Source organism: Anopheles aquasalis, chromosome Y, assembly GCF_943734665.1.
Source record: "Anopheles aquasalis chromosome Y, idAnoAquaMG_Q_19, whole genome shotgun sequence".
NCBI lineage: Eukaryota > Metazoa > Arthropoda > Insecta > Diptera > Culicidae > Anopheles > Anopheles aquasalis.
In genome coordinates this window covers 2,691,966-2,705,829 of record NC_064879.1, presented here as the reverse complement: position 1 = coordinate 2,705,829, position 13,864 = coordinate 2,691,966, and the positions used below count along the sequence as shown (strand labels likewise).

Here is a 13,864-nt window from a genome sequence, read left to right as displayed (position 1 = left end):
ACCCTGCTAACAGCACCAGCACCAGCAGCAGCAACAGAAAGACGCACTGGACCGCTCGAGATGCTGATAGCGAACGAGCCGCGCGTTGATGTTGACATTTGCTAAGGCCCTCGGCTGCCCAGGTGGAGCGAAAGAGACAGAACATCCCAGATCCAACAAATACAACACGCGCTGTGAACAATCTCAAATCATCTCAACCACCACCACGATCAAGGCGCCTACCACAGAAGTCATCAAAGCGCAGCTCAAAAGGAAAACGTTCAAGTTGGAGGTTTTACAACGGCGCATTTATTATCGTATTCTGGGTGGTTTTGGTTTATTCTACAAGGAATGGTTGCCACTGATAGCTGACTAATCACATCCGTTTCTTGCCTCCGCTATTCCTTTCGATCAAGTACGATAACCAAGTGGTACATCGATACATAACCAGACCCATACCTGGCACGTGGCCTTCTATAAGAGATCGCTCTCCTGTACAATCGATAAATGGGGGTGGTGGGTGTTTCTATCGACAGCTACGACCTTTCGCAACTTTAGCTTCAGTCAGCATTATATATGTTATTGTATGGTTTAACGAAGTTAATCTCTCATCATCAATTGCGATCGCGTTTGGTAAAACGATATCATTCGTATTTCTTTTGCATTTCTCCTTTTGGCTTCGCAAGAAATGAAAGAAACAGTATCTAGTAGTTACAACGCTTCTCAGTAGCTCGTCCGAAATGCTAACCCGCCCAGGATTCGGTGCTATGAATTTGCTGCGCATTTTTAGGTAACTAAAAACACCCAACCCTCTCATCGCACCGAAGTGTCGTTCTAATATTTTGAAGGAATGGAGAACGAGCGAAACGCTAATGATCAGTGTCCAAAAAACGTTTATCCACTCCCGTGTCAGCACATCGTTTTGACCGTGTTTCACCCAACAACCATGTCAAATAATTGAAAAGCAGCATATTAATAGCTTTGTTTTTAATTCCTCCAAATTCACTTTAAACATTTTTCAAAAATACCATTCACAAAAAGATATTACTAACAAAGTCTAACAAAGTACGAAAAAAACGCCGAAAAAGTTCATGAACCCCATTGTTTTGTAGTGTATTGTAAAATATTACTTTCACTTCAAAGCAACAAAACACTCGTCTTTTCGATGTATTTCAACGGTGCGCTTGAGTTTGTCAATCTTCACCGTCGCTTCCTGGGCCATTTGTTGGTGACTTTACCGCCTTTACCGCGCGATTTGATGTTAGATCAAGAATGCTAGAGGCTCTAATTTTCTCCGAACAATATTTAATTTGCTTAATGCTTCTTAGCTGCTTACTTCCATTAGTGTTTGTCGTAAAGCCACCAAAGAATGGCCCTGCTAGCGACGGCGAAGATTGCAGAAATTCAAGTGCTCCGTTGAAATGCATCTCAAAGACGATGTTTGATTGCCTAGTAGTTCGGTGCAATACACTACAAAACATAGAAGCTCATAAACTTTTTTGCGTGTTTTTCGTACCTCGTTCAACTTTGTTAGTAATATCTATTTTGCGAATGATATGTTTGGAAAATGTAGAAAGTACAATAAAGAAGAATACAAATCAAAGCTATTGTTATGCTGCTTTTAGTTTTTCGACTTAATTGTTGAATGAAAAATGATCAAAACTAGGTGTTGCTACCGGAGTGAATACACGGTTTTTGGCCACTGATCATAATCGAAAATGTACCTAGGCAAATTTTGAATGATGAGGAATTTCAAGTAAAGAAGTAGCGGTATCGAAGAAATAGAAAACCGCTCTCTTATAAAAACGAGTCGTGCTTGGAATGAGTAGTGTTCTACATCGATTAATCTCTCATCATCAATAGCGATCGCGTTTGGTGAAATGATATCATTCGTATTTCTTTTGAATTTCTTCTTTTGGCTTCGCAGGAAATGATAGAAAGAGTATCTAGTAGTCACTACGCTTCTCAGTAGCTCGTCCGAAATGCTAACCCGCTCAGGATTCGGTGCTATGAATTTGCTGCGCATTTTTAGGTAACTAAAAACACCCAACCCTCTCATCGCACCGAAGTGTCGTTCTAATACTTTGAAGGAATGGTGAACGAGCGAAACGCTAATGATCAGTGTCCAAAAAACGTTTATCCACTCCTGTGTCAGCATATTTTTTTGATCGTGTTTCACCCAACAACCAAGTCAAAAAATTGAAAAGCAGCATATTAATAGCTTTGTATTTCATTCTTCTAAATTTACTTTAAACATTTTTCAAAAATACCATTCACAAAAAGATATTACTAACAAAGTCTAACAAAGTACGAAAACAACGCGCAAAAAGTTCATCAACCCCTATTGTTTTGTAGTGAAATGTACCATATTGTTTTTACTGCAAGTCTATCAATTATCGTCTTTTCGTGTTCCTTCTTCAGAACAGCACCATTCATTTATCTGAAACGCATCTTCAAAGGCCCGTTTGATGGCTCTATTGCCAAAGAGAAGAGTTTTTCACCAAATGCATGCGCAAAAGCTTAAGAATTGTCACAGAAAGTATGAAAAATTATTAAATAGAGATCTTTAGCTCTATCTTTCTCTGAACAATTATTAATCTTTTGCGTATGTCTAGGGTGAAAAACTGTAATATTTTTGGCAATAGAGCCATAAAGTGGACCTTCACAGATGTGTTTGAGAAGAATGAATAGTTAAACTCTGAAGCAGGAGAACGAAAACACGATAATTGATAGACTTGAAGTAAAAACGATTTGGTACATTTCACTACAAAACACAGGAGTCGATGAACTTTTTTGCGTGTTTTTCGTACCTCGCTCAACTTTGTTAGTAATATCTATTTTGCGAGTGATATTTTTGGAAAATGTAAAAAGTACAATAAACAAGAATACAAATCAAAGCTATTGTTATGCTGCTTTTAGTTTTTCGACTTAGTTGTTGAATGAAAAATGATCAAAACAAGGTGTTGCTACCGGAGTGAATACACGGTTTTTGGCCACTGATCATAATCGAAAATGTACCTAGGCAAATTTTGAATGATGAGGAATTTCAAGTAAAGAAGTAGCGGTATCGAAGAAATAGAAAACCGTTCTCTTATAAAAACGAGTCGTGCTTGGAATGAGTAGTGTTCTACATCGATTAATCTCTCATCATCAATAGCGATCGCGTTTGGTGAAACGATATCATTCGTATTTCTTTTGAATTTCTCCTTTTGGCTACGCAGGAAATGATAGAAAGAGTATCTAGTAGTCACAACGCTTCTCAGTAGCTCGTCCGAAATGCTAACCCGCCCAGGATTCGGTGCTATGAATTTGCTGCGCATTTTTAGGTAACTAAAAACACCCAACCCTCTCATCGCACCGAAGTGTCGTTCTAATACTTTGAAGGAATGGAGAACGAGCGAAACGCTAATGATCAGTGTCCAAAAAACGTTTATCCACTCCTGTGTCAGCACATCGTTTTGACCGTGTTTCACCCAACAACCATGTCAAAAAATTGAAAAGCAGCATATTAATAGTTTTGTTTTTATTCTTCTAAATTTACTTTAAACATTTTTCAAAAATACCATTCACAAAAAGATATTACTAACAAAGTCTAGCAAAGTACGAAAAAAACGCGGAAAAAGTTCACCAACCCCATTGTTTTGTAGTGAAATGTACCATACTGTTTTGACTTGAAGTAAAAACAATATAGTGCATCACTACAAAACACAGGAGTCGCTGAACTTTTTTGCGTGTTTTTCGTACCTCGCTCAACTTTGTTAGTAATATCTATTTTGCGAGTGATATTTTTGGAAAATGTAGAAAGTACAATAAACAAGAATACAAATCAAAGCTATTGTTATGCTGCTTTTAGTTTTTCGACTTAATTGTTGAATGAAAAATGATCAAAACAAGGTGTTGCTACAGGAGTGGATAAACGGTTTTTGGCCACTGATCATAATCGAAAATGTACCTAGGCAAATTTTGAATGATGAGGAATTTCAAGTAAAGAAGTAGCGGTATCGAAGAAATAGAAAACCGTTCTCTTATAAAAACGAGTCGTGCTTGGAATGAGTAGTGTTCTACATCGATTAATCTCTCATCATCAATAGCGATCGCGTTTGGTGAAACGATATCATTCGTATTTCTTTTGCATTGCTTCTTTTGGCTACGCAGGAAATGATAGAAAGAGTATCTAGTAGTCACAACGCTTCTCAGTAGCTCGTCTGAGATGCTAACCCGCCCAGGATTCGGTGCTATGAATTTGCTGCGCATTTTTAGGTAACTAAAAACACCCAACCCTCTCATCGCACCGAAGTGTCGTTCTAATACTTTGAAGGAATGGTGAACGAGCGAAACGCTAATGATCAGTGTCCAAAAAACGTTTATCCACTCCTGTGTCAGCATATTTTTTTGATCGTGTTTCACCCAACAACCAAGTCAAAAAATTGAAAAGCAGCATATTAATAGCTTTGTTTTTTATTCTTCTAAATTTACTTTAAACATTTTTCAAAAATACCATTCACAAAAAGATATTACTAACAAAGTCTAACAAAGTACGAAAACAACGCGCAAAAAGTTCATCAACCCCTATTGTTTTGTAGTGAAATGTACCATATTGTTTTTACTGCAAGTCTATCAATTATCGTCTTTTCGTGTTCCTTCTTCAGAACAGCACCATTCATTTATCTGAAACGCATCTTCAAAGGCCCGTTTGATGGCTCTATTGCCAAAGAGAAGAGTTTTTCACCAAATGCATGCGCAAAAGCTTAAGAATTGTCACAGAAAGTATGAAAAATTATTAAATAGAGATCTTTAGCTCTATCTTTCTCTGAACAATTATTAATCTTTTGCGTATGTCTAGGGTGAAAAACTGTAATATTTTTGGCAATAGAGCCATAAAGTGGACCTTCACAGATGTGTTTGAGAAGAATGAATAGTTAAACTCTGAAGCAGGAGAACGAAAACACGATAATTGATAGACTTGAAGTAAAAACGATTTGGTACATTTCACTACAAAACACAGGAGTCGATGAACTTTTTTGCGTGTTTTTCGTACCTCGCTCAACTTTGTTAGTAATATCTATTTTGCGAGTGATATTTTTGGAAAATGTAAAAAGTACAATAAACAAGAATACAAATCAAAGCTATTGTTATGCTGCTTTTAGTTTTTCGACTTAATTGTTGAATGAAAAATGATCAAAACAAGGTGTTGCTACCGGAGTGAATACACGGTTTTTGGCCACTGATCATAATCGAAAATGTACCTAGGCAAATTTTGAATGATGAGGAATTTCAAGTAAAGAAGTAGCGGTATCGAAGAAATAGAAAACCGTTCTCTTATAAAAACGAGTCGTGCTTGGAATGAGTAGTGTTCTACATCGATTAATCTCTCATCATCAATAGCGATCGCGTTTGGTGAAACGATATCATTCGTATTTCTTTTGAATTTCTCCTTTTGGCTACGCAAGAAATGATAGAAAGAGTATCTAGTAGTCACTACGCTTCTCAGTAGCTCGTCCGAAATGCTAACCCGCCCAGGATTCGGTGCTATGAATTTGCTGCGCATTTTTAGGTAACTAAAAACACCCAACCCTCTCATCGCACCGAAGTGTCGTTCTAATACTTTGAAGGAATGGTGATTGAACGAAACGCTAATGATCAGTGTCCAAAAACCGTTTATCCACTCCTGTGTCAGCACATCGTTTTGACCGTGTTTCACCCAACAACCAAGTCAAAAAATTGAAAAGCAGCATATTAATAGTTTTGTTTTTATTCTTCTAAATTTACTTTAAACATTTTTCAAAAATACCATTCACAAAAAGATATTACTAACAAAGTCTAGCAAAGTACGAAAAAAACGCGGAAAAAGTTCACCAACCCCATTGTTTTGTAGTGAAATGTACCATACTGTTTTGACTTGAAGTAAAAACAATATAGTACATCACTACAAAACACAGGAGTCGCTGAACTTTTTTGCGTGTTTTTCGTACCTCGCTCAACTTTGTTAGTAATATCTATTTTGCGAGTGATATTTTTGGAAAATGTAGAAAGTACAATAAACAAGAATACAAATCAAAGCTATTGTTATGCTGCTTTTAGTTTTTCGACTTAATTGTTGAATGAAAAATGATCAAAACAAGGTGTTGCTACAGGAGTGAATAAACGGTTATTGGCCACTGATCATAATCGAAAATGTACCTAGGCAAATTTTGAATGATGAGGAATTTCAAGTAAAGAAGTAGCGGTATAGAAGAAATAGAAAACCGCTCTCTTATAAAAACGAGTCGTGCTTGGAATGAATAGTGTTCTACATCGATTAATCTCTCATCATCAATAGCGATCGCGTTTGGTGAAACGATATCATTCGTATTTCTTTTGCATTGCTTCTTTTGGCTACGCAGGAAATGATAGAAAGAGTATCTAGTAGTCACAACGCTTCTCAGTAGCTCGTCTGAGATGCTAACCCGCCCAGGATTCGGTGCTATGAATTTGCTGCGCATTTTTAGGTAACTAAAAACACCCAACCCTCTCATCGCACCGAAGGGCCGTTCTAGTGCTTTGAACGAACTGCTCTGAATAGGATTGGTACTAAATAATCTTTCATCATTCTTCTAGCCAAAAGAAGTAATACAAGAAATGTGAACAATATCCTACTCTTAGCGAGAGTATTTTCCTAGCTAGAAGAGATTAACTGATCGGTGAAATTGGGAACATTAGACTAACTCATCAACACTCGCATTTAATTTAGGCTGTAAGTTAAACTATTGTTATTATCATTCATATTAGTGTTTTTTGTCGTGGGTTTTTATGCAAATTTTTCCCCACAATCAAGATACCAAACAACATTTGTTCACAATCAACGTCGCCAAGCAGCAAAAAGATTCAATTGCAAGTTCAACGAGGAAAGTTAAGAACGAACCCGTTATAATAATTTAATATTCTAATGTCGTCGTGCCTTGCACATTCAGTTACCATCAATAAATAATCAATACTACTACTTATCAACACTTGCATGTATGGTGGTGGTGTGTATAAAATTATAAAATTATATTGAAACAATATATATGATTGTGTATAAAATTATATTGGAACAATATTGGTATATGTAGCGAAAGATCCTGAAACGAAAATGTCCAAAAACCGATTATCCACTTCCGGTTCAACACATAGTTTAGAGTGTTTTTTTATCCAACAACTAGGAAAAAATAATAAAAAACAGCATATCAATAGCTTGGTTTTTTAATCTTCTTCATTTACTTTTCCCATTTTTCAAAAATACCTGGATAAAAAAAGACTTTGCAAACAAAGCAGAACAGGTCACAAAAGAAACGCAAGAATAGTTTATCCACCCCATTGCATTGCAATCTATTGTTTTCAAAGTCAAAGTAACTAAGCAATCGTCTTTTCGAACTGTTTCAACGATGCAGTTGAGCACTGTAATCTTCACTACTGCTCTCAGCTAACCGCTATTTGTTGGTTGACTTTAACCGCCAACAATAATGGAGTTACTAATCGAAATAATTTATAATTATTTGGCTAAGTTAGCGCAAGAAGGCTAGGAGGCTCTAATTTTCTCCCAACAATAATTAAATTGCTAAGTGCTTCTTAGCTGCTTAACGCCATTAGTTTTGAAGGTTGAGAGACCAAAACATGGCCGCGGCAGCGGTAGCGAAGATTACAGAAAGTCAAGTGCCCCGTTGAAATGGATCTCAAAGACGATGATTGATTGAAACACTATGATAAATTTCACTACAAAACAGAGGAGGCGGTATACTTTGCTGCGTGTTTTTGGTACCTCGCGCCTAACCTAATATATTTGAATTTGAAGGTATTTTTGGAAAAAGTAAAAGTAAACTAAAGAAGAACAGAAAACAAAGCTATTGCTATGCCGTTTTTACTTTGTGGTTGAGTTGTTGGAAGAAAAAACAGTCATAACTATGAGCTGATGCAGAAGTGGATAAGCGGTTTTGGCATTTTATCGTTTTTGTACGTAAGGAAATGTGTATTTATGATTTATGATTTATGATTAATGATTCGACATCGATAAAAAAAAAACCGAAGACCGCTCTTTCATCAAACGAAGTATATAAAACTAAGTGATAATGCTAAGAATGAGTAGTTGGGCTATTTCGTATCGAATAGATTCGTACATCGAATCAGTCCGATGACGTGGCAATCGAGGCTGTTTCTTTGGGTATTACCTCGAAGCGGACCACCAGTTTGCGGGCTTTGTGGGTACGTGCGTTGCCCCTACCAGCAAGGGCCGACCGGAGTGGCATGCCACGATGTGATGGTTGATAGGTAGTGCCACGAGACGTTGATGGTTGCACCTCGGCCATGCCCGGTTGGAAAGTGACGTTCGGTGGTACATTTCTCCGCGGGATGACCTTCTGTTCGCCACCGGTTGTCGCCGTCTGCAGCGGGACCTCTTCCGTTGTCAGTGTTGCCGTTGTGCGAGCGAACTGATGCTGCTGGTGGTTGCGGTATACAACCCAGCAATGGACGCAGCTCAATGCGAAGCTGAACATCGAAAGGAAAACCATGTGCCACCACAGGTAGTAGGGTGAAGAATGTTGATGCGTGTATGTCACGAGTGCTTCGATGCTCCTGAGGTAGAGATAGACTGCCAGCAGCGACGTAATAGTGGCAGCGGCGGCATAGATCACCTTTGAAACTGTGGAAGCGCGATACTTCCATGAATGCTCCTTATGCTGCGTCAGTAATACGATCTCCACCAGCCCGGCGAGCAGGAAGCATGTCTGGAGTGCGATGGTTATGTTGCCCAGCTTTCCGGAAAGGTACACTGCAGAAGAGCGATGAAAAGCGAGACATTGATTTTTCAAAAATCGGATCGGCGTCCATGAGAGAAAAAAAACTTACACTGGTTGGAGATGCTTTTTGCCGTCACGCAGTGCACCTGTTTGCCATCGGCCATCCACTGGCAAGTTGTCCACGGGCTAAGGTAGCCTTCACGGTTCATTTCGATGGATTTAAATTCACTCCAATTGCTGCTTATTCTGCAACCCAAAAGAAGGACGAATACAAGCGTTCCAACGCCGTACGCCGAAATACTAAGGCTGCACGCCCAATAACGCATTGTGGTTCTGTGAATGTAGACACGTAAATTGGAATAATTGAAAACTAATTCACTCCCGATGAAACCACATTTTTCGACCGGTCTTTTCACCGGACTTTGTTCGGCTAGGGTGCTTGTGCACATATGAAAAGATTCATAATGAAAGTTCCATCATATTGTTTTTATCACGCCCTCAAATATAGTGCCGGAAAATATTTTAATTCACTGCAAATTCTCCATTTATCACAAGAAGGCGAATGCAAATTGCATGTTTCATAATGTTACTTGTTTCATAATGATAGCCTCACTTGCATAAATCTAGGTTTTACAAACGAAACACAATAGTTTAAACTGCACTTTCAATCTTTTTGTGCGGTTTTTCATGTCGCGATGTACCGTGACTCTGCAAAGTACTTCACCGTGTTTTTCACCTTTTTCTCTTTTGGAGAGTGTTTATTCTGTTACACGTTCCGTTACATTCCAGTTGGAGATTCCACTTTGTTGGATATTGTTTCACCGATTTTTGCACAGTTTAATTTTGACCGTTTATTTCATTTTTTAGCACTGCTTATTTGCGGCTCTCAGGTCTGTTTAACTCTTTCTTCGTCTGTCTTTCCATTGTCTCTTAATTTTACACCGCATGTAAAACTCGATCGTCTAATTTACGCAAGAAATGGCAATCACATCACTAACTTCACCGGACACTCAGAGATACTGGTGGCCCTTGGTGGCCCTTATCTTTTGCAACTTACCTCTAGGACGACGATAGCGAAAATGAATGCCACTCACGATCGCGCCCTTTAAATACCGCGATCCTCGGCGAGCTTGAACACTGCGCTCACGGTGCACTCGGTTCCCGTGGGTGCCACCGATCGGAAAGCTCCTTGCGAAAACGATCCCATCGTTCGCGGGGGCACGCTGCCGATGGCGTATGATATGGGCGCGGTGCGCATTGTAGTCGCATTCGGCGTGAGCTACCGGTATGCGTCATCGGCTCTTGTTTTCTTCGTTTCAATCGAGATGAGTGCCTCTTCGATGGAGTGCGTGCAGGAGGAGGTGTGTTGGGGGTGTCCGAGGAAGTTTCTGAACATCCACCCTTTTTCCTCCTCTCCTCCACCCCTGCACCAGTCTTGCGTTAGATGGGTTTCTTTGCGCATTTAGCTGTCTCAACTGGTTTTGTTCCTTTGTCTACATAAAAAGCGACCGAAACAATGAATTGTAATGGTTAGTGAACAAAAGTTAAAGAAAGAAATAGTAGAAAGTGAAGAAATTGCAACATGAGTCATCGCCAACATAGCAGACAAGAAAAAATTGCAAATAATAAGAAAGCATCATTTCCATCAATATTACAATCTTCTTTGTTCCTCGTTGGGTCGTTCGAATTAAAAAAAAGGACGTTCAAAGCTGCGGGCGGCGGTAGCGGGAGCGTGAAGCAACTTGCCTCCATCCCTGTACGGGGAACTTGCAGAACGTGTCACTTGGCATGGGCTTTTCTCTCCACCGCTTTGCCTATCATCAAGACGCTATCGGAGTGCACAACTGCGCCAGGTGTTTTCCAAGTAGTGCACGGGCAAGATGGCGGAATAGTTCTCTTTTGTCTCTATCTTCCGCGCTGCGCCATGCGTCATGTGCTTGGTCCGGTGGTTTGGAATGCGCTCGATCGTCTTTCGATTGGTGCGCCGCAACAGTTTTCGCCTGGCGGCAAAGATCACTCGATCAATTTCATGCCCGCTCGAGACAACATTGTCGTTTAATGCAAGCCCCCCTCATGGTGGGATGGGGTACCAGCAGGCGTGGCCTTCCTCTACATTGTGGCAGCGTCACACCGACACCCAAACTCTTGTGATCGAGAATCTGCCCCCTATCGGCCCTCTATAAACAAGCATCCTGGCAACCCCGACGTTCCTCGATCGACGAACTCCATTTTGGGCGAATCATCAGGCAGAATTCAGGACGCCAGAACCGCCTGGAGGCTCCGTGCTTCAGTGTGAATGGCCACAGAATTGGGGGGAGATTTATTCTGGCGGCCAAGATGGAAACTCGCGTTCCTTCCAATCGCGACGATGACGTACAGCAAAAGAGAACCGGTCTAGAGAATATACCAGAAGAGAATCGGTTTGGGGAGCGAGCAATATACTCGAAGTGTCAGACGATTCCGTTCGATCATCTATTCACTCGATGAGCTGTTGAATATTACGCTGGAATCAGTTAGTTTGACAAAACAGAACGACGACAGAATTCGGTTACTAGGTCAGTCGACAAAACACACAAGGTTTAATGACCCACGACATCTTCCTCACCTCAACGGCGATACCCAGAATGATCGCATCGATGGCAAGCGACTAAATAGTTTGCTCGAGATGATTCTGAATATTCTACATACTTTAGGTGACCCTGGAACATTGTTTTCTTCTGGTTTTACGGAGATGCAGCATCGTCTTCGTATTCGACGTGTTTTTGGAGTCCGTTCTGGTGCGCTAGAGGCGTCTTGCAGGTGGCAGACCCAACGTGTACGAGGAAGGAAGGAAAAAGATGAGAAAAAAAACAAAACACGAGCGAACGAGCGAGCGAGCGAGAGAGATTGAGAGGAATGAAGCATGGGACGAACAGGGAGAGCGAGAGAGAAAGAGAGAGAGAACCGCGAGAACGAATCGTTTTACATTTTTACGACCCCAAACACCCCGGAGACCTTCCCGCGGTACGCTTTGCTCGTTCGTTCGCTCGCGTTTCTGGCTTCTGGGGCGCGTTTTTGGTAGTCCCATGGTCCATGGTCCTTGAGTGGAGTTATGTTTTAGCTAGTGCCCCCCAACCCAACGTCCTCCTGGACAAAAGCAATGACGGCAACGACGGTGATCGGTCGGTTACGGTTCCGAACCCTAATTAGAGCGGAAATATTTATTTTCTCCAAAATTTTACTACCGTACGTCCCCTACAACCCTCCCCACCGCTGGTCGGCCAGCCTCTGAGTGAGATTTCGTCACGGTCACGTTCGGTTTAATCGCAACACCCTCGATCATCCGTCGATCGCTAGAGCAAACGGTGGAGGGGGTCGAGTTAATTACAAATATCGGTAGGGGTGTCACCCCTTTGCACCCCCTCCTCATACACGTTGCACGCTGCGAGCGTCGGTTACCAATGAGCACTTGTGTCAGATTTCTCGAAAGAATTGTCACCAGCGACACTGGAATGTTACTTTGCCAACCACCTACTCGCTTGTACCCCTCCCGGTTCACCCCCCTCTTTTTAATCACCCTTTCTTTCTGGAGCAACGAGGCAAATTTCATGAGGCAAAGATGAACTCATGTTCCGACGATGACGGATGCTGGATGGCGGCGAAATCCATGCCTATATATGGCCATGGATTCAGACCCTTGATTCTGATTGGTTCTCGAAGATTTGTGCTTCGTCCTGGGACCCCGACGAGACTGGGGCAAGGACCTCTGTCCATTGTGCGGGTTTCCAGTGGCCAACAGGTAGCCGTGGGTCCTTAGGCATTTCCCTCAGTGGTCCATCCACCGCCTGGCCCTAGTTGACGTCATTCGGGTGGCCATTGGCTCCGCTGGAACCTCGGTAGTGCATGATCATGAACCAACCCCATGCCTCACCCCATAAACAACCCCAAGACGTTTTGTCGTCGTAGGGCGTGAATGAGTGCCCAGATCGGATCGGAATGCAGAAATGGATGAGTGCCGATGAGCGATCCAGAGGTTACCCACCCCACGTTTCATCCCCCGCGGACAATTCCCCTTACAAAACTGAGCATTTTTTAGCGAGCCCTCGCTGGACTTTGAGATGCATCCATCGCCGACGATCCATAAGTGACATAAAACCGGGCACGACGACGACGAAGACGAAGACGTCATAAATCAAAATCGACGCAGCGGCTCAATAAAACCGAACCATTCCAAGCACCACCATCCCCAACCCCTGACGGCTGACGGCTGACGGACGATAGTAAAATTGAGACGTTCGAACAACACTTGTCGGTGCCGCGAGCACCTTTTGGGCCATTTTTTTGTGCCTTGGCGGCCGGTCCCTTGTGATCCCCTTTTCTTAGGACCACACGAACCATTAACAAAACAAAAAACATTTTAAACTGAAACTCACATTTGGCTAAAACTTTTCAGTTTGCAAAATTATGTTTTTTCGTTTTGCTCATCGTTCGCTCGTTTCCATCTTCGGTGTGTGGTCTCCCTGGAGGTTCGGGGTGATAAACTGTAACACCGGTGGTGTGGTAGGGAGTAGGGGACGTTGCAATGGATCACAGAAACGCTGTTGCGCTGGCTGACGATCGCGATTGCTCGTGTATCGCTTGAATCACAATTTTTCTCGCCTTCCGGATGATCGCTAGATCGATCCGCCGACGCTAGGGACCACTTGTGGCAGCCGGGATGCTGCGTGCAGTGCTGTGTGCATTGTTCTGGAGGTCACGGAGGGGTTGTGCAATTCTGCCTTTCTGATCTTTCGAACGCATGCGCCTTGGGCAGCGTCTTTGAAAGCGATCTGCATATTCCTTGAAGGAGTGAAAATCTTCACGATTGAAAGTGACATTGACCTGCGCGTTCGTTCCCAGGGCTCGGCTCTTCGTACGAGGCCCTTGCGCACCGTGGGGCCTGTCGGCAAATTACACCGCTCGCCCGGTTTGGTGGTTGGTCATAAAACCCGCGAGGAGCGGAATGCTTCGAAGCAGACGGGGCCACCGAGACCTCGTACGCTATCCTTTGTCCTCACCGACAGGGTGGCTTGAGCTGTAGCAGGGTAGACGAGCGCGTGAGGGATGTAAAAACTGTTCCCGGCTGAGGGTTTTATCACCGTTGCAAAAATGGG

General features: G+C 42.1%; 1 protein-coding gene across 1 annotated transcript in view; it reads right to left on the bottom strand.

Moving 5' to 3' along the window:
- LOC126579790 (5-hydroxyisourate hydrolase-like) overlaps positions 1-75 on the bottom strand; it is a 732-nt gene extending 657 nt beyond the window's left edge. Inside the window, exon 1 of the mRNA XM_050243388.1 lies at positions 1-75. This exon is cut by the window's left edge and continues 317 nt beyond it. The gene's annotated coding sequence lies outside the window, so the exon portion shown is untranslated.
- Between the last annotated feature and the right edge of the window lie 13,789 nt (positions 76-13,864).